We start from the raw sequence: 24403 nt of genomic DNA on the forward strand, positions 1-24403 counted from the left end.
TGGGGTGTGCACCTGTTTTGGGGTGTGCACCTGTTTTGGGGTTTGCACCTGTTTTGGGGTTTGCACCCCTGTTTTGGCACTTGCACTTGTTTTGGGGTTTGTAACTGTTTTGGGGTTTGCACCCGTTTTGGGGTTTGCACCTGTTTTGGGGTTTGCATCTGTTTTGGGGTTTGCACTCGTTTTAGGGTTTGCACCCGTTTTGAGGTTTGCACCCGTTTTGGGGTTTCCACCCCCGTTTTGGGGTTTGACCCCTGTTTTGGGGTTTGCACCCGTTTTGGGGTTTGCACCCGTTTTGGGGTTCAGATCCACCTGGAAGAGCAGAACTGGGATTGGAAAATTCTGCTTTGCATCACGAACTTTGCTAATTAGCAACAAAACCCAGCAGAGATACAAATCCACATTTTAACTCTTTCAACATTTTCCCCTTACAAACCCACATTTTAACTCTGCTTTTCGCTTTATAATCCATATTTTAACTCTGCTTTTCAACTTTTAAAAATCCATATTTTAACTCGTCTTTCACCTCTAACAAATCCACATTAACTCTGCTTCTCACCTTTTATAATTACATTTAACTCTGCTTTTCACCTCTTACAAACCCGTAATTTCAATCTGCTTCCACCTGTTATGATCCCATATTTTAACTCTGCTTTTCACTGCACAAATCCAATTTAACCCTGTTTTTCACCTCATTTAAACCCACATTTAACTCTGATTTTCACCTCTTACAAACCACATTTTAACCTTGATTTTCACCTCTTCTAAACCACATTTTAACTCTGTTTTTACCTCTTACAAACCACTTTTTTATCTGTGTTTTCAGCTCTGCTGGAGGCACTTCCCTGTGATCCCACCACACGTCAGGACACGACAGAACATTGGGCTCCTGCAATTCCCGGCAGAAAAAAAAAACAGGAGGAACTCAGGGACTTGGAGCTTCTCCTCTTGGATATCCAGGTGTATTTATTCCTTGATCAAATATAAAAATGCAGACTCAAAAAATACAAAAGAAACCCCCAAAACCAAAACCAACAACAACAAAAAACCCCAACAAAACAAAACAAAAAAAAAACCCAAACAAGAAACCCCACAAAAAAACAAAAAACCAAAACCCAAAAGAAAACAAAAACAAAACAAAACAACAACAACAAAAAACCACAAAAAGCTCAACAACTCCCCCTCCTCCAAAAAATAAAAAAACCCACAAAAACAAAAACCAAAACAAAAATCCAAAACAAAACCAAAAAACAACTCAAAGCCACCAATTCTATAATTAAACCATGCTTGGTCACTGGTTGGATTTGGCTCTGTGAGCTGCTGGAATTGGGCAGGAAAACACAGAAATTTGTGCACATCCAGGAAAATACAGAAATTTGGGCACATCCAGGAAAATAGAGAAATTTGGGCATGTCCAGGTAAATGCAGAAATTTGGGCACATCCAGGTAGATACAGAAATTTGGGCACGTTGAGGTAAATGCAGAAATTTGGGCACATTTAGATAAATACACAAATTTGGGCATGGCCAGGTAAATACAGAAATTCGGGTATGTCCAAGTAAATACAGAAATTTATGTATTCAGGTAAATGCAGATATTTGGGCATACCCAGCTAAATACAGAAATTTGGGCACATTTAGATAAATACAGAAATTTGGGCACATTTCTGTATTCAGGTAAATACAGAAATTTGAGCACATTTAAATAAATACACAAATTTGGGCACATCCAGGTAAATGCAGAATTTGGACACGTTTAGGTAAATACAGAAATTTGGGCACATCCAGATAAATGCAGAATTTGGGCACATTTAGATAAATGCACAAATTTGGGCACATCCAGGTAAATACAAAAATTTGGGCATATCCAGGTAAATACAGAAATTTGGGCACATTTCTGCCCAAAATTTTTTTTTTTTTTTTTTTTTTCCTCTGCTGATTTTTGGCTTTAGCTTCACCCATCTCCTTTTCCAGGTGAGCCACGAATTTCCCTACAAACCCAGAACACCAAATCTCTTTGAAAATTACTCTTAATTCAGATTTCCATGAGTTTAACAGCACTGCCTGCAAATATCCGGGCAGGCTTTGAACATTTCTTCTCTATTTTAACCCACAAAAGAAATTTAAAAAAAAAAAGTAAAAAAATTTAAAATTAAAAAAAAAAAATTAAAAAAAAAAATCAAAAAAATGTCAAAAAAAATTAAAAAAAAATTTAAAAAATTAAAAATAAAAAATTAAAAAAAAAATTTAAAAAAGCAAAAAAAAAATCCGAATGGTGCTGGCAGCGCTGAAATCTTCGCGGTATCATGCAGGGCTTTGTGCCGAGCCTTTGTGAGGTGTAATTAGCACTTGGAATGTGCACACATCAGATGGTGAACGGGAGAGTTCCTTTAACCCCTGCGCTGCCGCGGCGCCTCCTGCGTGTCCTGGGATGACACCGCAATTCCCCAATTCCCGCAGCTCCCAATCCAAAGGGCGGGGTCTGTGCGCGGAGGGAAAATTGATTTTGGTTTTATATTAATTTTTGAATATATATTTTTTCTATTTTTATATTAATTCGGGCGTTAAATATATTTTCGAAAAATATCTGCATGCACATCTAAATATTTTTACATTAATTCCAGTATTAAATCTCTTTGTTATTGTCTTTGTGCACCTCTAAATATTAATACACTAATTCCAGTATTCAATCTCATTTGTTTTTGTCTTTGTGCACTTCTAAATATTTTTACATTAATTCCAGTATTATTTTTTTTCTTTGTGCACCTCTAAATATTTTTACATTAATTTCAGTATTAAATCTCTTTTTTTTTTGTCTTTGTGCACCTCTAAATATTTTTACATTAATTCCAGAATTAAATCCTTTTTTTTGTCTTTGTGCACCTCTAAACATTTTTCCATTAATTCCATTTTTCCATTAAATACATTAATTTATATTTTCCCATTAATTCCAGTATTAAATATATTTTCATGCCTTTATGCACATCTAAACATTTCTACATTTATTCCAGTATTAAACCTCTTTTTTTTTCATTTGTGCACATCTAGGGATGGGACAGGGAGTTTAAATCTCCTGGTGTGGTGATAGCAGGGTGGAAATTGCTGCTTCCCTGCTGAATTCAGGATTTTCCTCAAGGAAACAATTCTGGGAATGCCATGAAGGGACCTGGCCCAGAGCTGGCCCTGCTGGGTGCTGGATTTTCCTGAGTTTTGGGATTTCCTGGATCTTGGGTTTTTGGGTGCTGGGTTTTCCTGAATCTTGGGTTTTTCTGGGTGCTGGGTTTTCCTAGTTTTTTTTTTTTTGTTGTTGTTGTTGTTTTTTTTGGGGTGTTTGTTTGATTTGTTTTGTTTTGTTTTGTTTTGTTTTGTTTTTTTCCTGGATGTTGGATTATCCTGCATGTTGTGTTTTCCTGGGTTTTGGTCTTTCTTGTGTTTTGGGTTTTCCTGGGTTTTGGGTTTCCTTGATGTAGAGTTGTCCTGCATCTTGGGTTTTCCTGGATGTTGGGTTGTCCTGCATTTTGGGTTTTCCTGGATGCTGGATTTTCTGCGAGCTGGATTTTCCTGGATGCTGGATTTTCCTGGATCTTGGGTTTTCCTGGGTTTCAGGTTTTTCTGGGTGTTGGATTTTCCTGGATGTTGGATTTTCCTGGGCATTGGTTTTTCCTGCATGCTGGGCTTTCCTGGATGTTGGGTTGTCCTGGGTTATGGATTTTTCTGTGTGTTAGATTTTCCTAGATATTGAGTTTTCCTGGATGTTGGGTTGTCCTGGGTGTTGGATTTTCCTGGGCATTGGATTTCCTGGATTTTGGATTTTCCTGTGTGTTGGATTTTCCTGGATACCAAGTTTCACTGGATATTAGGTTTTCACTGCATGTTACATTTTCCTGGATACTGAGTTTTCCTGGATGTTGGGTTATCCTGGGTTATGGATTTTCCTGTGTGTTGGATTTTCCTGGACACTGAGTTTTCCTGGATGCTGTGTTTTCCTGGGTGCTGGATTTTCCTGCATGTTGGGTTTCCCTGGATGTTGATTTTCCCTTGCTGTGCAAAACCCTTTGCTGTGTTTATGGAGCAATCACCTCAACAATTTATCCAAAATCTGAGAGTTTATCCCTTGCCCCAGACCTGGATTTCCTCTGCAGGGCCTGGCTGGTCCAGGACCTGCCCAAATCTGGGGTGAGACGACCCCAGCCAAACTCCTGCTGGCCTCCCCTCCAGGTTGATCCACAAATCCCAAGGAACTCTTTGTTTCCCTCCATCCCTCGGCCCAAACTCGGGAGGGAGTTTTTGTCTGGAAGGGAACAGTGATTTGCATAACTTCTCTTTCTTTGCTCTCACAAGTCCGAACAGATCCCTCCCCCTCCCCTTCCCTCTCCTTAGACATCTGTTCCTGTTTTGTCCCTACCAAATTTCTTGTTTTGTCCCTAACCAAATTTCCAGGCTGTTGCACAAGGTCCTGGATCCCACAGAGAGTTCCCAGCAAAAAACTGGGAATGCAGGAGTGCGACCTCATCCCACCAGCCCAGTCCGGGCTCCCAGCACCAATCTGGGCTCAGATTTTCTGCTGCTCCTTTTGATCTTGATTAATAATGGCCAAAAATAGCACTCGGGGGCCTCCTCCTTCCTCCCTCTTTGTTCTCCTCGTGGAAAGTCGAGGCTCCCGTTGGAATGTCAGGGGTTATCTGGGATTTATTCCCAGCCCTGCACAGGAGGAGGAGGAGGTTTCCGAAGGGAAGGAATGAGCCCAGCGTGGCCTGCCCTGGGTTTATGCAAATCTGGGTATTTTTATGCCAATTTCGAGTCAACTGCCTGTCTCGTTAGGGGAAAGTGGCAAGTCTGGCTGGGATCCAGAGCTCCGGGCTCGTTGCCTCCATTCCTGCCCGAATCGCCGGGAAGAGGCTCCGAGGGATGCGGGATGGGGGAATCGCTGACTCCGGGCTCTGGGCTGCTGCTCCCGGGCTGCGAGGTGAAACCCCAGGCTTGGGGTGATTTCCTCATCCCAAATTTCCCCTCTGGAAATTTCCTCTTGGCTCTGCCCCTTGGGATATCCTGGATTCTCTTCCCAGCTGGGAGGTAAAACCCCAGGCTTGGGATGATTCCCTCATCCCAAATTTCCCCTCTGGAAGGTTCCCCTTGGCTCTGACCCTTGGGCTGTCCAGGATTCTCTTCTGGGCTGGGAAGTGAAACCTTAGGCTCGGGATGATTCCCCCATCCCAAATTTCCCCTCTGGAAGGTTCCCCTTGGCTCTGCCCTTTGGGATGTCCTGGATTCTCTTCCCAGCTGGAATTACCACAAAACTGCCTCTTCCAGCCCCACCCTGCCCAAATCATTCCTGGACATCCCCCTTAGGGACTTTTCCTGAATCCCATCCCTGTGACATCCTTCAGGAAAAGGAACAGCCAAGAAAGCCCTGGGCTAGAAGGTGAAACCCCAGGAAAATGATTCCTGATTTCTCATCCCAAATTTCCCCTCTGGAAAGTTCCTCTTGGCTCTGCCCCTTGGGATATCCTGGATTCTCTTCCCACCTGGGAGGTGAACCCCAGGCTCAGGATGATTCCCTCATCTCAAATTTCCCCTCTGGAAGGTCCCTCTCAGCTCTGCTCCTTGGGATGTCCAGGATTCTCTTCCCAGCTGGAATTACCACAAAAGTGCCTCTCCCAGCCCCACCCTGCCCAAATCATTCCTGGACTTTCCCTGAGCAGCTTTTCCCATCTCCCATCCTTGTGACATCCATTGGGAATGGGAACAGCCAAGAAATCCCAGGAGCCATGAACAGTGTGTGATGCTGGGAGCTTCCCATAAACATTTGGGTCTTTCAGTGAGACTTAAAAATACAAAAATATAAATAATTAAATGCAAAAATTACTGCTGGGGGCTGGCTGTTTAATTGGAAATTCTGGAATTCTCTTTCAAGTCAGGGTTTGAATCTCTTTTTTTTTTTTTTTTTTTTTTTTTTTTTTTTTTTTTTTTTAGAAGTGCTGTGGGAGGCTCTGAGAATGGGATTTGTTGGAGGCAGAAGGATTTAAAAAGGTTTTTTTAAGTGATTGCAGCACTGGCAGCAGCTCGGGCCTGCTGCTGGAATTTAAACCAGGAGAGAGCAGGGACAGGTGGGATTTTGGGCAGGAATTGTTCCCTGGCAGGGTGGGCAGGGCTGGGATGGAATTGCCAGAGCAGCTGTGGAGCCCTGGATCCCTGGCAGTGCCCAAGGCCAGGCTGGAATATTCTGGAATGGCAGAAGATGCCCCTGAGGTGGAATAAATGCTATTTAAATTCCCTCCCAACCCAATATTCCATGATTCCCTGATATCTGGATAGCTCTGATTAAATCTTTGTCCCAGTAAACGAGGAAAACGCTGATTTTATTTCCAATTATTTTTCCCCCAAAGCCTGTTCTCCAAACCTTTTGTCAGTCTTGTTTTCAATCAAATATTTGGGGAGTTTATTGGGTTTTTTTGTTTGTTTTCTCTGGATTTCTCCACGCAAAGCTGAGCACAGGGAGAGGAATTCCAAAGCCAGGAGAAATTCAAAACACACAGTGTGGAATGGGCTCTGCCACCTCACAGGCCTCAGATTTAAACATTTCACCCTCCAAAGCCATTTTTTCACCTGAAAATCTTTGAAAATTTTCATGGAATCAGGACCTTAACTCCTCATTTCCACAGTGCTTTGATATCTAAATTTCTGAGGTATTTTTAGAACTCCTGTGAGGAGCTTTACAGGCATCTCGAGGCACATAAATGTATTGAAAAATCAGATGTTGAGCTGGAAGTTTCAGCTTACAAACTCCATTTACTGCACCTCGTGGTGGAGGTGCTTGGTTTTATACATAAAATATACTTTGATAATTCACTCTGTGTCTTTCCAGCATATTTGAGTTTTTTTAAGTTAAATGACAAGCAAAAAATTCATTTTTTAAAATATAAATCCAACCAAATTCCTATTTCAGCTGGAATACAGCTTCTAAAAAAAAAATTAAATAGCAAATGGAAGCTGTTCTGTGTTTTTTAGAGTAATAAAAGCAGAAAAATAAATAAATTAGGGCTTCAAATATAACTTCTGACTCAGAGTCTGGGTTATAATTGCTAGCAACACTTGGAGAGTATTTTGTGTTCTCTAGGTAGCAAAACCTCCCAAATTTAGTGTAAATTAATTTATACTCAGCTCCCCAGCAGTTAAGAAGCACCAGGAAGAAGATAAAAATCAATTTTAAAAATGAAAGTTTCTTGTGGTTTTTTTTCTGCTCAAAACCATGGTGTTAATTAAGTTCCTGTTCCAAATTTGGGATAAATTAAAGGGCAGGGAAAGGAATTCCTGCCCAAGTTTCAGTTCTGTGGGACAAAATCCTGGGATTGTGCTAACAAAGCACAACAATCCCTAAAACTGGAGGAAAAAAGTAAACAAAAATGATAATTCAGGGCTCATCATGAGGAAATTAATTCCTGCTCTTCCAAGGAGACTGGGCTGCCAAGCTGGAAATCCTTTGCCAGCCAGGACTGAGGTTTGATTCCTGATTTTCCCATATTTCAGGTGAGGTTCCTGTGCTTGAGGGATGTGGTAGAAACCCAGACTTCAGTCAAATCATTTGGTAAAAGCCCAAGGTTTTGGTAAAATGATTGAAGGCCACTTGGATCTATCATGGAGGGGTATTGTGATAATCCAGGAGCAATTTAAAGCTGGAATTTTATTACATCTTTCATGGAAAATGATCTCTGGGTGAGATTTTTGGGGGTTCAGCCTCCTGGGGTTCAGCCCTGACCCTCTCTCCCTCTTCCCTGAATTTTTGGGGATGAGTCCTGGGGGACACAAAGCTCCTCTTCCACCTTGGTTCCAATCTCGTGGTGAAATTTGGATTTTCCTGGTGTAGGGAAGGTGAGATCCACAGTGGAGATAATGAAAACCTCAAGGAAAAAGAGTTCTGAAGGAATTTCCCAGGCAGCAGCAGGAGCCAGTGGGGTGGGAGATGCTCCTGGAATTCCTGGGAGGAGCAGGATGGGTCCTCCCAGAACTGCAGGAGAGTGGGAGATTGTCCTGGTTTGGAGGGCAGGTGTCTGCCAATAAAGGCAGGAGCTTCTCTTTGAAATGGAGAATGCAAACCCCTCCCTCCAAATTATTATTATAATTTTGAAATGAAGGGGCTCTCAGGCAAAAAGATGGGAATTAGGATTAAAATAGAAATGCAGTATTACAAAGAACAATCCCAAACCCTGCCAGAGTCAGAATCCAAGCTGACACCCGTCAGTCAGTCAGGGTGGTGGCACAGTCCCATTCCATGGTGGCTGCATCCTCCTGCAGGGGCAGATGTGGTTCAGCTGGAGCAGTGCTCCTGGAGAAGGTGCAGTTTCCTCTGAAGCTCCAGGGATGATGTGGAAAGGTCTGGCTTTCCTCTGGAATCCAGTGGAAAGAAGGTCCCTTGGTGTCCAAAATGTCAGTTTTTCTCTGGGTAGGAAAGGCTTGGCTCCTCCCCTGGGTGGAGCATCTCCCAGTGGGATGATGGAATTTTATCAGTCATGCACTGGGACTCAGTGGCCATGAACAGGAGATATCTCTTGGAGGGAGGATGGGCTGTGGGAAGATAAAGATGATTGCCCAGCTGGTTTAAAGATGGCCCATTAGCAGATAATGTGTGCCAGGAGATCAGGGGCACTGCCACACCCGGCTACAACAGTTAGAATTCACATTGCTGGCCACATCCTGTATTGCAACCCAAGACAGAGATGCTCCAGGAATTTTTGGAATTGGGATGAGTCCTCTCAGAAAGTGCAGGATCATGGGACATGCTCCTGGAATTCCTGTAAGGAGCAGGATGGATCCACCAAGCAAGTCACAGATGGTGGGAGATGCTCCAGGAATTCCTGGGATCAGGATGGGTCCTCCCACCATTTCTTTCCAGCTTCACTTCTCCCCTCCAGTGGGTGCTTGGAGATTTCACAGAATGGTTCTGGGATGCCACAGGCACAAAACTCCTGGTTTGTCAGGACTGTTTCTCCAGCCCACTGGGGTCTCTCTCTGCTCATCCCTCCCTTGGGAGCTCCCAGCTCTGCTCCATCCCAGGCACACCCAGCTGGGATTGGGGCTTTCCTCTGCCTCCCCCTTTTCCCAGGAAACCACCCCTGCTGTTCCTTTGTGTGGCCAGCAGCAGCTGCAGCTGGTTCCTCTCCTTCCTCTGAAATCTTCCTGATTTTCTGAAGATGTGGCCCTGTTTTTGTGGAAGGGGTTAAATTAAAACCAGGCTTAGCCCTTTTCCTGTTCTTGCACAGCAAAGGAGGGAAAAACACATTTCTGACTGCACCCCTTTGAAAACGAGCTCCTGGGCACGCTGGGATCTTTTTTGGGGGGGAAATCTGGATGCAGTGCAGGGGAGCTGTTCCCATTAAAGCAAATCCAGCTGCCAGGAGCCCTTGGAATTGTGCCAGGCCCGAGCAGGACAGCCCTGGGCTGGTTCTGCTGCACCTCATAACCCCCACAGCTGCTGCAGCATCCCCACCTTCCATCCCACATTCCTGAGCATTCCCAAGGTATTCCTGGGGAGTGCAGGGAGGAGGGGAAATATTCCAGTGGGGACTGGAAGGAAACTCAATTCCATCCTGCCTGGGCTGGGAGTGGGAATGAAACAGAGATTTCCCCAGGTGGAAGGGCAGCAGTGACTCTGCAGCTCTGCTTTCCCTGGAATCATCCCAAGGCAGGGCAGGACACTTTCTATTCCCATTTTTGTAGGCAAAGCCAGGATTCTGGGATTTTCTGTTATTACTGAGTTGGTGGTGAGGAACTGTTGGGTATAATTAAGATTTGAATAATGGTTGAGGTGAAGGGAGGGGAAAAATAATCCAGCAGGAGCTGGGACAGCTGTGAATGCCTGGAATTCAGTGCTGGGGAATGGGACTGGGCAACTCCTGGCTGTGCCCTCCAACTCCTGGGCTTTATCTTGGGGCTGGAAGGGAGATAAGGCTGGTGGAAGAGATAAATGGTGTCCCTAAAATCCTTCATGGCACGAGGACATTTCTTTTCCCAGTGGAAACAGGAATTTGGGTTGATTACAAAACAATCCTGGCTCCTGGGTGGGTGACACTGAAGGTCTCCAAACCCTGCTGACCAGATCAAGGTCCAGTAATGATTACATTTTTTTTTTTTCCCATAAAACCCCCTTAAAATAATACATTGCCACCAGTTAAATATTGACGAGCAAAGATTTCCCAGATTTCCACTCCAGTTTGGGTTGGGAGAGACCTTAAATCCCATCCCAGGGACTATTCCCACTATCCCAAACTGCTCCAATTAATTGGAAGAATTGATGGGGAATCTCCCACCACCCAGATTTTGATGCTTGACAGAAAGAAAGAGAGAAAGAGAGAAAGAAAGCAGCATAAAGAAACATTCCTAAAGTTCATTAATAAAAAAGGGATGGATCATTAAGGCCCCATTCCTGGAGGAGAGGCTCCCACTTTCAAGGATGCAGCTGGAAAAGAGGGAATTCTGTGTTTCTTTTCTCACACCTCCTGGTAAATTAAAATTTGGGAACCCTGCAGATTTCTGGGCTTCTGGGAGCACAGAGAGGATAAAAAATGGTTATTTCAGCTGAGGAGAAACGCTGCAGGTTGGAAATGAAAACACTTCCTCTGTGGTTTGCACAGAACCTGGAACTGATCTTCCTCCTGACATCCATAAAATCTGAGCCTCTCATTCCTGCATTTAAACAGAGAGATTCAAAAATGGAGCAGTTTAATTAAATTCCTCTCCTAAATGGGGAATTTCTGGGTTTTCTTGAGGAGTGTAAGTAGAACCTGATCTTCACCTCCCTGGGCTTGTCCTGGGAGATCCTGGTGTGGGATTTGGGGAATAAGGTTCAAACCACGCCCGTGGCCTCATTCCTCACCTCAGGAACAGCTGGGAAACCTCAATTTGTCCTCTCACACTGACAAACCACATAAAATCCAACAGTTTCCACTTGTATTTTAAAAGGAATTAAGGAATTTTAAAATTCTATTTGTTTTTCATTCTATTATTTATAATAATCCCTCTGTTAATGTTTGGCCTCCCCTCCATCCTGCTGTGTCAGGCTTTCCCAGCTGAGCATCTTCCAAATGCCCAAAACATCCCCAAATTTCCTGGTTGTCCTGCCAGGAGGGACAGGTTGGAACAGGATTTTTGCTGATGTTCAAATCCATCAAATTTTGTGTCCCAAGGCAACTCTCCCACCTGGAGCTTTCTCCCTGGAAAAAAAAAAAAAAAAACAAAAAAACAAACAAAAAAAAAACCAAACCAACAAAACAAAACAGGTTTGTGTTCAAAAAAAAGGGCAGGGAAAATGCCCTGAGCAGCTGGTCCTGGTTTTCCTGTCCAAAAATTGTTGGAATTTTGGGAAACTGGACACAATGCAGGTTAAAAGAGACGAGATTTTAATGAGGTAAAGTCTGCTGGAGACTCTGAAAAATCCTGAGGAATTTTAACAAAGCTGCAATAACTTTGCTAGTCCAGGGTGGACAGTGTTGAACCTGAGTTGGACCCTAGGGGATTCCTGGGAGAAATTTCCCTCAAAGTTCCTAAAAAACGTCAGGCATTCATCATTCCTGCAGGCTGGGGAGGTTTTATTCCCTTTCTAAAGACTCCAGCTTTAAGCTCAGCTTTTCCTTAGAGGAGGAAAGAGACCAAACCCAAGGGAGAATCCCAAAGAGGGACCCAAACCCAAAGGGGGATCCCAGGGACCACCCATGGGTTTCTCTTTAAGACAATTTTGAGATATTTTGGACAGAGAAATCCTCAGAAATTCCAGAGAAATCCCTCCACAGAACCCCCAGGCTTGACCCTTCTTCATTTTTGAGATAAGGACATTTAATTATTTATAATTTATAATTATTTCTATGAATTATTTTATTCAAGGCTGAAGCTGGGGGATTCTGTGGCACCTTGGCAAAGCTAGAGCTGAAAATGTAATTAATTTGAATTAATTTATAATAAACCTGAATTAAAAGCCACAAAACCCAGTTAATTTTTTTTGGGGGGGGGGAGGGTGTCACTGCAGGGCACCTGTGGCAGGCCAAACTGCTCCATTTTCCTGCTTTTCTTCCATTTTTCCTGTACTTTGATCCCAATTCTAAGTGATATTTGAGTTGGCCAAGTCTGTCAGTGATGACACCCTGGGAAATAGCAAAAAAATCCAACCCAGGAATAATTTTCATGCTCCAGACTGGAGTCTGCAAGTGCTGAGAAGTTCAAAATAAATAAATAAACCCCCAAAAAAGCCAAGCTGGGAATTGCACATGGAGCATATTTTCCATGGAATGACTGAGGAAGGAGCCTGGGAGGTCAATTGAGCAGAAATTCGAGTTAAGGCAGAGCAGTTCTAAATTAGGAGTTGCTTTGGCAGAAAATCTTCAACTGGGAGGAGCTCTGGCCAAGAAGGAGTCTCAGGGAAGCTCATTAGCACCCCAGGAAGGAGAGTTTCCCATTAAAAAGGATTTCTGGCATGGGAAGGAATGAAATCCTTCCTAAATTCCAGAATTTCAGGGTCAGGTTTCTGCCCCAGACTCTAGGACATCATTAAACTCAGCTTAAATGCATGAAGGTCACACAAAGCATCCCAAGGATTGGCACAGGATCCATCCCTGGAGAGGTTTCAAAACTCTGGATGTGGCATTTGGGGACAACAGGAATGGCTGGGCTCTGGGAATGGTTGGATCTGATCTCAGAGGGCTTTTCCAGCCTCCAGGATTCTGGGATTCCATGCAATGAATATTTGAGGAGGGTTTTTCAACACACAGGGAGTGAAGGTTTCTGGTTAAAAGGAATTTCTGGCATGGGAAGGAATGAAATCCTGACCCAGAGGGTCAGGTTCCTGCTCCAGACTTTGGGACATCATTAAATTCAGCTTAAATCCACAAAACATCTCAAGGATTGGCACAGGATCCATCCCTGCCAGTGCTTGCACACAAAGCCTTTGATCCACCTGGATTCTCCAAAAAAAAATCCATTTTCCTCCCCTGTCTTAGGTTGCAGTACAGGATGTGTCCAGCAATGTGAATTCTGTCCCATCTGCTGACCCGGGTGGGGCAGTGCCCCTGATCTCCTGACACACATTATCTGCTAATGGGCCATCTTTAAACCAGCTGGGCAATCATCTTTATCTTCCCACAGCCCATCCTCCCTCCAGGAGATATCTCCTGTTCATGGCCACTGAGTCCCAGTGCATGGCTGATAAAATTCCATCATCCCACTGGGAGATGCTCCAGCCAGGGCAGGAGCCAAGCCTTTCCTACCCAGAGAAAAACTGAGATTTTGGACACCAAGGCACCTTCTTTCCACTGGATTCCAGAGGAAAGCCAGACCTTTCCACATCATCCCTGGAGCTTCAGAGGAAACTGCACCTTCTCCAGGAGCACTGCTCCAGCTGAACCACATCTGCCCCTGCAGGAGGATGCAGCCACCATTGAATGGGACTGTGCCACCACCCTGACTGACTGACGGGTGTCAGCTTGGATTCTGACTATGGCAGGGGTTGGGATTGTTCTTTGTAATACTGTATTTCTATTTTAATTTTCCTAGTAAAGATCTGTTATTCCTAATTCCCATATCTTTGCCTGAGAGCCCCTTGATTTCAAAATTATAATAATAATTTGGAGGGAGGGGATTTACATTCTCCATTTCCCACTTCCAGAGCTGCTGCTGCCCCAAATGAGGCCTCAGATCAAGCAGAGCGAGGCTGCTCCTGCCAGACAAAAATCAATTTACAGCCCCTGGGACCTGCAATACTGTTCCTTGATCAGGTGACAAATTCCCAGCTGATCCCAGCTTGTGGCTGCGAAAAATGTGGATTTCTGTGCCATAAAAAGCCTGGGAAATAGGAATCTGAGGAGGCTGGGCGGTTGAGGAAAGGGAAGGGAATTTGGCTCCCAAAATAAATCATGAATTTAGGGAGTGGCACATGAGGTGAAGCAGCTGCCTCCTGAAACCCTCCCAGACAGGTACAAATATAAATATAAATATAAATATAAATATAAATATAAATATAAATATAAACATTTAAAAGCCATTATAAATATATAAAAACATAAAAATATAAAACCATATAAAATTATATTTATATATAAATATATATTTATATAAAATATATAAATAGATAAATATTTACCCACACATATGCATTCTGTGTACTCACACAGGCCTGGATATGCCAAACTGTGGGAAAATGGGAATTTCTGAGCAATTCCAGTGAGGAATTTTGCAGTGAATGCATCCCTGGCTGTGCTGGGGGATCCCTGCCATCCCTCTGTGGGATCAGCACACAGCCCTGGGGCTCTGGGCAGTTTTTCCCACCACTGCTGATGCTCCAAATTATAAAAAAAAAAAAAAAGCCCAAATTGTAGCTTTTGGATGAGCTGGAGAAGGATTTTCCTTCTGCACTCAGTGTCTGCCAAGGATCCCCGGGGAGGGAAGTGGCTGGAGGAGAAATGGGCTCAGCCTCATCCTCTGCAGCTGCTGACAGGAATCAATGAGAGCTGCCTGCATGTGTTTCTAGAGCAAATTGGGGTTTTAATTGCCTGCAAATCCCATTGTTCCCTGCTCCAGACAAACACAACCATTGCTTTTCCCTGGTGTTTCCCACACCTGACCCAGGAGAAGGGGGAAAAGGGGGAGAGCAGGATTTTGATGTTGGGATGTATCTAAAGTGTCAATTTTCCTGAGTTTTTGGTGGTTTTGCACGTGATGGGGGCTTGTCTGCAAAATCAGACCCTCAGCTCTCCCTGTAATAAGATTAATAATCCTTTATATAAATTATTACTAATTTGGAATTATTTGGAAATAGCTGAGATCTAAATACTGGAAGTTTTGCACTCTCAGGCTCCTTTGAGGTTCTGGTTTCTCCCTGCAGAGCACAGAAATCTCCCCAAGGAGCTCCAACCCTTTTGGAATTTGGTGTCCCACCTCCCCACTCTGATTGCCAGAGGATGGTGCAAACCAGGAATGTTTTAGGAAAGGTGATTTCTGACTGATTTCCAGTAAAACTCCCAATTTTGCTGCCATTCTGGTTTAAACTTCAAGCTGGGTCTATGTCCCGGTGCCTTCCCAACCTGTGCCACCAAAACTGATTTATCTGCAGAAAACAGGAAAGGATGGGAAATAACTGACATTTATTTTGGTATGTAAATATAAATGTAAATGTAAATAAAAATAGAAATAGAAACAAATACAAACACAAATACAAATTGACATAAAAATATAAATAAAAATAAGAATAAAAATGCAAATTTAAATATCAATATAATATAAATAAGAATAAATATAAATCCCACAGCTCCTTGACTCCTTTATATCATTTTAATAACCACCTGTGTGATCTATAGGATGTTGATACCAACAAATCTCTGCTTTAGGAAATTCACCTTCCTAAGCCCCAAAACCTGGGAATTAACTGCAGAAATTCCTCTTCTTTGTCCAGGACTGGTTATTTGGGTTTTTTTGCCCCAAGCCAAACTTCGTCTCAGCCCTGCTATTTCCAGGCCCTCCCCATCTGCTGCCTCCAGCAGGGCTGACAGAAGCGAGCTTGGCTCCTGATTTCCTTCTCATTTCAGTGACAAACTGATTCAAAAAAATCCCCAAATCCAGCCAGTGTCTCCTTTTTTTGGTTTTTTTTTGGGTTTTTTTTGGTTTTTTTTGTTTTTTTTTTTGTTTTTTTCTGTTTTTTGGGGTTTTTTTTGGGGGGGTTTTCTGGTTTTTTTTGTTTTGGTTTTGTTTCTGTTTTTTGCTTTTTGGTTTTTTTTTTTGTTTGTTTGTTTTTTGGTGTTTTTGTTTTGTTTGGTTTTGTTTTTTTGTTCAGCTGCTCAAAGGATTTGCCCAGGGGTAGGTGACACCCCCTGAGCTCACTCAGGGAAATGCAGATTTTAGCTGCAGGGAGAAGCTCAAATCTTTCATCTTTGAAGGATTTTTTTTCCTCATCCCACCCCAACACCCATCACCAGAAAGTTTTGGGTCTTGCCCTCGATAAAAAATGACGGAAGGACTTTGCAATGTTCATTTTTCACAGATTTTTCATGTTTTTTTTTTCACTTTGGACATTGCCATGGATGAGGAAGAGATGAACAAAGAGATCCCAAATTTCCCATCCTGATGGATGGGGCTGTGCCCTGCTCCCAGCACCACCAAACCTGGGCCCTTCTTCTGCACTTTTGAGTCATTTTTCTGCATCTTTTTTGAGTAATTTTCCTGCATTTTTGGGTCATATTCCTGATCTTTTTAGGTGGCATTTTCCTGCATCTTTTCTGGGTGATTTTCCTGTATTTTTGGGTCATTTTCCTGCACTTTTGGGTTGTTTTCCTGCATTTTTGAGTCATTTTTCTGCATTTTTAGGTCATTTTCCTGCACTTTTGGGTTGTTTTCCTGCATCATTTTGGGTCATTTTCCTGCATCTATTTTTGGGGTTTTTTCCTGCATCTCTTTTGGGTCATTTTCCTGCATCTTTTTGGGTTGTTTCCCCACATTTTTGAGTCATTTTCCTGCATCTTTTTTTTTTTGTAATTTTCCCACATTTTTGGGTCATTTTTCCATATTTTTTGGGTCATTTTCCTTTATTTTGGGGCGTTTTTCCCCATGCCCAGCTGTCCCTGCTGCTGGAAGGACACGCTGGTGCTGGGACAGGTGACAGGGATCAGCTGCTGCCTCCAGCTATTCTTAGTGCCAGGAATTTCTATTTTTACTGGGAGCAGCAGCGAGCTGAGCTCCTTCAACTCGTGACAACACTCTTGCTTTAAAGAGATTCAATTTGTTTCAGCATTAGAGGAATTTAAATTCAATTATTTAAAAAAAGAGGGGGAATCTTCAGGACTGCCCACCAGGCTGGGATGCCAGGTCTCCACTTCCTCTTCATTCCCAATGTTTTTCCTGCCTTTCCATGGAGAATCCAGAGCTCTGCCTAATTAAAACTTCCCAACTTGGTGTTTGGAGAGCAGCAAACCACCGGCAGAGCCCTGCAAAGGATTGAATTCAAAGGGATAGAAGAAGAAAAATGAATATTTTACTGTGGGAATGTGTAGGGTCAGGGTTTGAAGTTCCTTGATGAGGGATTTTTGCTCCTCACTGAGCTCTGGTGAGTTTAGTGGGATGAAAACTCGGTTATTATACATTTAGGGAATATCCTGAGTGATCCAGCCCAGCTCCTGGACCCCAACAATCCCACCATGTGCATTCCTGGGAATGGTGTCCAAACACTCCAGGGGCTCTGGCAGCCTCAGGGATCCTTGGGGATCCCAGAATTTCCTTCACTTGGAGTTTAAACCTGCTAGGGGCAAGATCTGGATGGGAATCTCCAGTATTTGGTTAATATGAAAATGTGGGTTCCTGAGATATGAAATGGTTCCAGAGCTGGGAGCTCTGGCTGCAGCCCACCTTCCCCCCAAAATCCATCCCCACCCTCCCAAGAGCTTCACTCTGTTCATATTTTCAGTTTCCCAGCAGAGGAATTCCAGGGAAATGGTGAGAGCAGGGAAGGGGAGGAAGGCACCTGAATAAAGACCACAAACAGCTGGGGCAGGGCCCTGGAGAAATTTGGTGAAATGTGAATTTTGAGCCCATGCTGCCAGCTCATCTTTTGCACACTCCTGGCTGATTTTCCTTTAGAAACCTTGTTTATTTTCAGCCCTATTTTTCCTATTTCTGGATCCAATTTCCCTGAGGTACCTGTGAAATCCCTGCCTTCCTTTGCCAGGTTTCCTTGTTCCTTGTGTGAGTTTATCAACAAATGGCTGCACAAACCCCCTCCCCTTGTTTGATTTATTGAACAGTTAAAAGTTTTTCTTTAAACAACAAAAACAACCCAGAAAAAAAAAATCAAAACAAAACAAAAAATAAACAAACCAACAACCCTGCCCTGAGGCATTTTTCCCTTTTTGCAGAAGGTCACCAGGGACAGTTTAGTTTTCCTGCTGGATAACGAATCCTCTGGAGAATTTGTGCAATTCAAGGGAAAAACAAAACATTTCTAGGTCTGGAAAACAAAAGGTGTGGTGGTACTGGGAGATGGGAACACCCTGTTTAATCCTCATTATTTTTATTCAGGGATATTGATTACGAGGGGTTGTTTTAGTGTGAGGCCCATCTGTGGCTGTGGCCTCTCTGCTGATTCTCAGGACTTAATGCAAATTGTGTGTGTCAATGAATTATTTCAGAAATGCTGTTGGAGTCACAGAATTGGAATGGTTTGGATTGAAAAGCTCATCCAGTGCCACCCCTGCCCTGTCCCAGGGTGCTCCCAGCCCCATCCTGTCCAGCCTTGCCCACTGCTCAGGATGGGATGAGCTTCTGTTTTAATTTTAAACACAATTCAGCATGGAATCTGCTGTTGAAGTTCTTTGAAAGAGCTGATGAGAAAGAGCCAAGTCCAAAAGGAATCTCTATTTCCTGGGGAAATTCCCTGGAGTTTCCTGAAGAAGATACAGAACTCAGAAATCCAAGAAAATGTTGAGGAGTTTGGAGGGCACAGGTTGAGCTCTGGGGGGAGCCCAGGAAGGGCCAACCCTGGGGATGACAAAGGGACCTCAGCTGGTTGAGAGACACCCAGGGACATCCCTGGCTCAGGAGGGACATCCCAGGACGTGGAGCAGTGGGACTGTGTGATTTTAGGATTATTTGTGGGGATGTGGGAATCAGGGTGAGGTTTTGGGGTCTCTCCTTGGAGGCACCAGGTCGAGGCTGTTCCTGTGTTTATGCCCTGGGAATAAATGGATTTATGGAATGAGGCTCCTGAGGCTCTGCCAGGGAAAAGCTGGGGGGATCTGGTGAGGGTGGGGGGTCACGAGGGACCTGTCAGGACACTGGGAAGGGGATCCAGCCCCAGCAGTGCCTGTCCCTGGTGCTGGGATGGGATGGACAAAATGCTCCTGGATGGTCACACTGGGCATTTCCTTCCATGTGAAATCCATGGAATCCCTGCCCTGGCACTGCTGCTGGCTGCTCCCATCTCCAGGGTGCAGTGACAAGAAAGGTTCCAGAGGTCAGGATTGCATCCAATGGCCCTGGAATATCCACAGGGAGGAGACTCCAGCTCCTCTCTGCCCTTTCTTCAGGCCTCAATCACTGAGAAGAAGTTCTTCCTGCTCTTCCCAATTGTGTTGGGTTGATGTGCCCAGCAATGTGAATTCTGTCCACATCTGCTGACCCGGGTGGGGCAGTGCCCCTGATCTCCTGGCACACATTATCTGCTAATGGGCCATCTTTAAACCAGCTGGGCAATCATCTTTATCTTCCCACAGCCCATCCTCCCTCCAGGAGATATCTCCTGTTCATGGCCACTGAGTCCCAGTGCATGACTGATAAAATTCCATCATCCCACTGGGAGATGCTCCAGCCAGGGGAGGAGCCAAGCCTTTCCTACCCAGAGAAAAACTGAGATTTTGGACACCAAGGCACCTTCTTTCCACTGGATTCCAGAGGAAAGCCAGACCTTTCCACATCATCCCTGGAGCTTCAGAGGAAACTGCACCTTCTCCAGGAGCACTGCTCCAGCTGAACCACATCTGCCACTGCAGGAGGATGCAGCCACCATTGAATGGGACTGTGCCACCACCCTGACTGACTGACAGGTGTCAGCTTGGATTCTGACTCTGGCAGGGTTTGGGATTGTTCTTTGTAATACTGTATTTCTATTTTAATTTTCCTAGTAAAGATCTGTTATTCCTAATTCCCATATCTTTGCCTGAGAGCCCCTTGATTTCAAAATTATTATAATAATTTGGAGGGAGGGGATTTACATTCTCTGTTTCAAGAGGAGCTCCTGCCTTTATTGGCAGACATCTGTCCTCCAAACCAGGACACCAATCCAGCTGCATTTCAGGGATCCAGGAAAGGAAAGGGAGACCCAAGAAGTGCCGAGAGCACAGCAGGCACTGCCTTTTCCATGTGACATCCGTGAAATCTCTGCTCTGGCTCTGCTGCTGCTGCTCTCATCTCCAGATGGGGACAGGAAGGGTCCCAGCACAGCACAGGTGTCCATCCTTATCCTCAGCACTGGGGCTGGGCTGGGACAGCTGAGCTGTGCCAGTCTGGGATGGCAATGGGAATGTGGCAGGGGGAGGGAAAAGCTCTTCCCTTTGTTCTTCTATTAATACTGAATTAAGGGAATGTTTTCTTTCCTATTGCTGTCAGCACAGGGAATACAGGGGGCAGAGCTGAGAGGTGCCAAAGGAGTCACCTGGAATTACAGAATCATGGAATGTGCTGAGCTGGAAAACCCACAGGGGTCACTGATCCAGCTCCTGCCCCCCAGCAATCCCCCTGCCCATCCCTGGAGCTCTGGCAGTGCCCATTCCCTGGGGAGCCTGGGCAGTGCCAGCACCTCTGGGGGAGGGAAGAACCTTTCCCTGAGCTCAGCCTGAGCTGCCCTGGCCCAGCTCCAGCCCTGCCCTGGGTCTGTCCCTGTCCCAGGGAGCAGAGATCAGACCTGTCCCTGCTGGATCAGTTAAATGTGACTTTTTCAATTAATTCAGAGTTGGAAGCAGCAAAAATCCATTAGAAATTAAGATAAAGGTAAAAAAATTGCAGCTGGGCTCCGTGATCCCAGTGGTGAAACTCCAGTGAATGTAAAGCCCAAATGTGCAAAGATCCATCCTGGGATGCTGGACACGGTTTGGAATTTAACTGGGATATTTTCTGGATCCAAGCAGGATGTTATCAGGAATAACAAGCGCTGGACAGAAAGGAAACTGTGAAATCTCACCTGGGATATTTCACAGTTGTGTTGTTCTGTTCCTGCTAAACCAAACAGAGCAGGGTCCTTGTTTATCTCTGGCCACGCAGGAGAAGGGTTGGTGCCAAATCTGCTTCCAGTCTTTTCCTTGGACCTGGAATCTGTTCCCTGAATCCCTCCCTGAGGGAAAACTGGGCTCAGGAGCAGTTGGTCTGCCCTAGCTGCAGATCTGGGTTTGGTTTAGGTTTGGCTTGACTTTGGCTTTTACAGCCCAGTTGCTTCCCATGCTGAGGTGGGTGTTTACTCCTGACAAAATCTTTTTGGTTTTTGTCTCCTCCACAAATTTTAGGATTTTTTTAATCCATAATTCTCTTTGATAGGTTTAAGAAGAGCTGACTTCAGCTCTTTACTCCCAATGCTGTTTCTAAAGTCTTTCCCCTTTCCCTTTTTTCCCTTTTCCATTTCCATTTCCCTTTCCCTCTTTCCCTTTCAACCTTTCCCTTTCCAGTTTCTCCTTTCCCTTTGTTCCTTTTTCTTTCCCCAACTTGTTTTAATTTCCTTTGCAGCCTCTGATTCAGTTTGGTTTTGTTGTTTTTATAACACTGTTCCCCAGTCCTTGAGATCCAGCTTACTTTGGGATCCTTTTTGTCTTTGGGATTCTTTCTTTTAACTTCCTTTGGGATCCTTTATTTTTGCCTCTCTCTGTTTTTTCTCTGCTTATTTCTTGCATCTTCTGAGAGAGATTTAATCCACTTAGTCTGGAGCTTTTCTGAATAATTTTCCACAACCTCCTCTTTTTCCAAAATGCCAAATCCTGCTAATTTTATACCCAATACTGAAGAAATTAAACCTCTCTGTTCCCATTCTTAAGCTTACCTAAGATGTTAGGTATTTTAATAAAAGATTTTACCTTAAATGAAAGGTGCAATTTACCATTTTCTGCTTTTATTCTTAATTTAGTTGATCAATTTCAATAATTCATTATTGTGGTGAGGCACCTGGGACTGGAAATGCCTGAGGGCAACTGTGGGGGCTGTAATTTCCAATTTCCTGCTCTCCCTGTGCACTCCAGGCTCCTCTTGGGGCTGATTCTCCATCCCATCCTTCAGGAGTTGGGAACTGTGGTCTGACAACATTCCTGGGAGAGGAAATTCCTGCCAGGAAACTCTGAGGATCACCCCTTGGTGAATAAAAGAAAACAGAATATTTTGTGATAAAACAGCACCACTGGGACAGATTCCAGCTGGAGGGTCCTGCAGAACCAAATCTGCCCCAAAATTTGATGGAATGGGTGCCCTGGGATCATTTTTGGAAACAGGAGGATCAGTGGGACCTCTCCAGGACAGGGCAGAGAATTTCTCCCTTTCAGGGACCCAGTCAGGCACCTCCAAGTCCCCTGAGTGTGATGCTCCTGAGCTCTTTAACTAATTAATCATTCCTGAAATAGATATTTCCATTAATTTCTTTAATTTCTGCTTCCACAGGAACTGTTTAGCTGGGAATCAAACAGTTATTCTCTGATCAAATCAGGAATAACAGATATTTCTGTTATTTATTCTAAATGTCAGTTCTTGGTGTGTACCAGAGAAGTGGGATTTTTTTCTCCCATCCCAAGGAATTAAAGAAGTTCCTAAGGACTGGCCATGTTTTTCACTGGACCAGCTGCTGAGGCTGATAAAAATAGGCCTGGTTTTAGGCAAGCTGAGCTATTAATTCCAGTTTTAATCAGTTGTTTTAATAGAGATCCAAATTTTTCCATTTTTGAATTCCCCTGTGAGCTGGTTGCTGCTTGATATCAATATCAAATGCATATTTTTGGTGTAAATAATCAATATTTCTGGTCTAATCTCCCAGCTCAGTGTTTATTCAACCTTTTAAAATCCATTTTTGGAGCTCCTACCTGCGGCTGCCACTCAGCTCCTGGCTGAACTCATTTTCTCCAGGGTTAATGAGAACAAATCCTTTGAACTCCCTGCTCATTTCTGTCTGATTTGGTGCAGGGCTCTCCCTGACTGCCTTTCCAGGGAAATTGCTTATAGGAATTATCAAGGGTTCCACTATGAAAAAGTTTGATTCAATTAATTAGAAATTCAGGACTTGGCCTTTGGCCAAAATGTAATTTACTTTCCCTGAGCACGATTTGAAATGAAATCTTCAGGCAGGTTTTAAGCTAAAAAAAGAGTAACCACAAGTTTTCTTAGCTCTTCTTTTCTACTGCTAAAAAAAGCCAAATAAAATCCAACCAAGCAACAAAAAAAACTAAAAAAATCCCCAAACTCCAAATGACTTAAATGTGTAGAAATATTTAAAAATGAAAATGAAATTTGGAGGAGTTCTAAGCCAGGTCTGGCTGTGCAGGGAGGGTGTCCTGGGATCAGATGTCGATCCCAAATCCATCAGTGGGATGGAGATGGGGCCCAGTGCCTGTACTGGTCCCAGTACAGCTCTGGAGCTGCCATGGCTACTGGAGCTTCTGTGGAATTGTCCCAGGGTTGGGTCCAAGGTATGTCAAATGTTTTTTTGTTTTGTTTTTGGGGTTTTTTTGTGCAAATAATCCATATTTCTGGTCAAATCTCCCAGCTCAGTATTTATTCAACTTTTAAAAATCCATTATTGGAATTTCTACCTGTGGCTGAGCTCATTTCCTCCATTCCTGCAGGCCCAGCCTGGGCTGGGATCAGAGCAAACCCTGAGCCAGGGATCATCCTCAGGGTGGAATTCTGACCTGCAGCTCAGGCTGTCCTGCTCCCCAAATTTTTAGATTTGGTGTTACTGGGGGACTCCAAAATTACCAAGTGTCCTTCCTGGTGAAGGCACCTGGATACCCCCAAACCTCCCTGGGGTGGGACCTGAGCATGGCCAGAGGTCATTCATGGGTACTCTGCCAAGAGCCCCAAGGCAGGGTGTGGGGAGATGTTCTGTGTCACAGATTTCCAACTTGCTGAGAATCCTCCTCCCTTCCTGCTAAAGATCCTCTTCCCAAGATGATCAGGATCTTCTTCTCAAGCCTGCTGCAGATCCTCTTCCCAGCCTCAGTGACAATCTTGTTACCAAGGTTGGTGAAGATCCTCTTCTTAGCCTTGGTCACAATCCTGGTCCCAAGGCTGGTGAGGATTCTCTTCCTCTTCTCAGCCTTGGTCACAATCCTGGTCCCAAGGCTGGTGAGGATTCTCTTCCCTTCCTGCTGAGGATCCTCTTCCCAACCTGCTCAGAATCCTTTGAAGCAGAGCTCTTCACCAGGTCTCTGTGAGTGACCAGGTCTCTCAAAACCCAGAGCATGCTCATTGAATGGTTGATGAACAAGGGTGAAAGGTGGGTCTTGTATGGAGCTCCAAGAACAGTTCATTGTCTCAAAGAGAGTCCAGGGACAAAAAACAAGATGGGGTTGAGGGTACAGGATTAAATATGGGACAAAGTGGGGGGGGATCTGAGAGCCAAGGGCCAATGGGAACAGGTGAAAAGTGGTGCAGAGGAGGAGCAGCCAACTGGGACAACCAATGGGGCGACAGGGGTGGAGCTCTGCGGCAAACTGGGACCAATGGGGATCAGGAGAGGGAAGAACATTCTAGGGGAGGTACATATATGGTAAAGAGGGGTGAACAGGAGTGACATCAACTGTGTAAACCAATAGAATTTAAGGGATTAACATGTGCCTGCAAAGGCCTATGGGAAGAAGGCACCTCTCACCATCACCTAGAGGATGTTTGCTCTTGCCTGCTCTTGCCCCTCCAGGAGTGTA

General features: G+C 44.3%; 1 long non-coding RNA gene across 1 annotated transcript; it reads right to left on the reverse strand.

Annotated features, from left to right (window-relative positions):
* Positions 1-21784: 21784 nt before the first annotated feature.
* Positions 21785-23616, reverse strand: LOC306811595. Its single transcript, XR_013776699.1, has 2 exons — positions 23291-23616; positions 21785-22581 (listed from the first exon to the last, which is right to left on the reverse strand). It is a non-coding gene; the product is annotated as an uncharacterized lncRNA (long non-coding RNA).
* Positions 23617-24403: the final 787 nt, after the last annotated feature.

This window comes from Erithacus rubecula (assembly GCF_903797595.1).
Source record: "Erithacus rubecula genome assembly, chromosome: 23".
NCBI lineage: Eukaryota > Metazoa > Chordata > Aves > Passeriformes > Muscicapidae > Erithacus > Erithacus rubecula.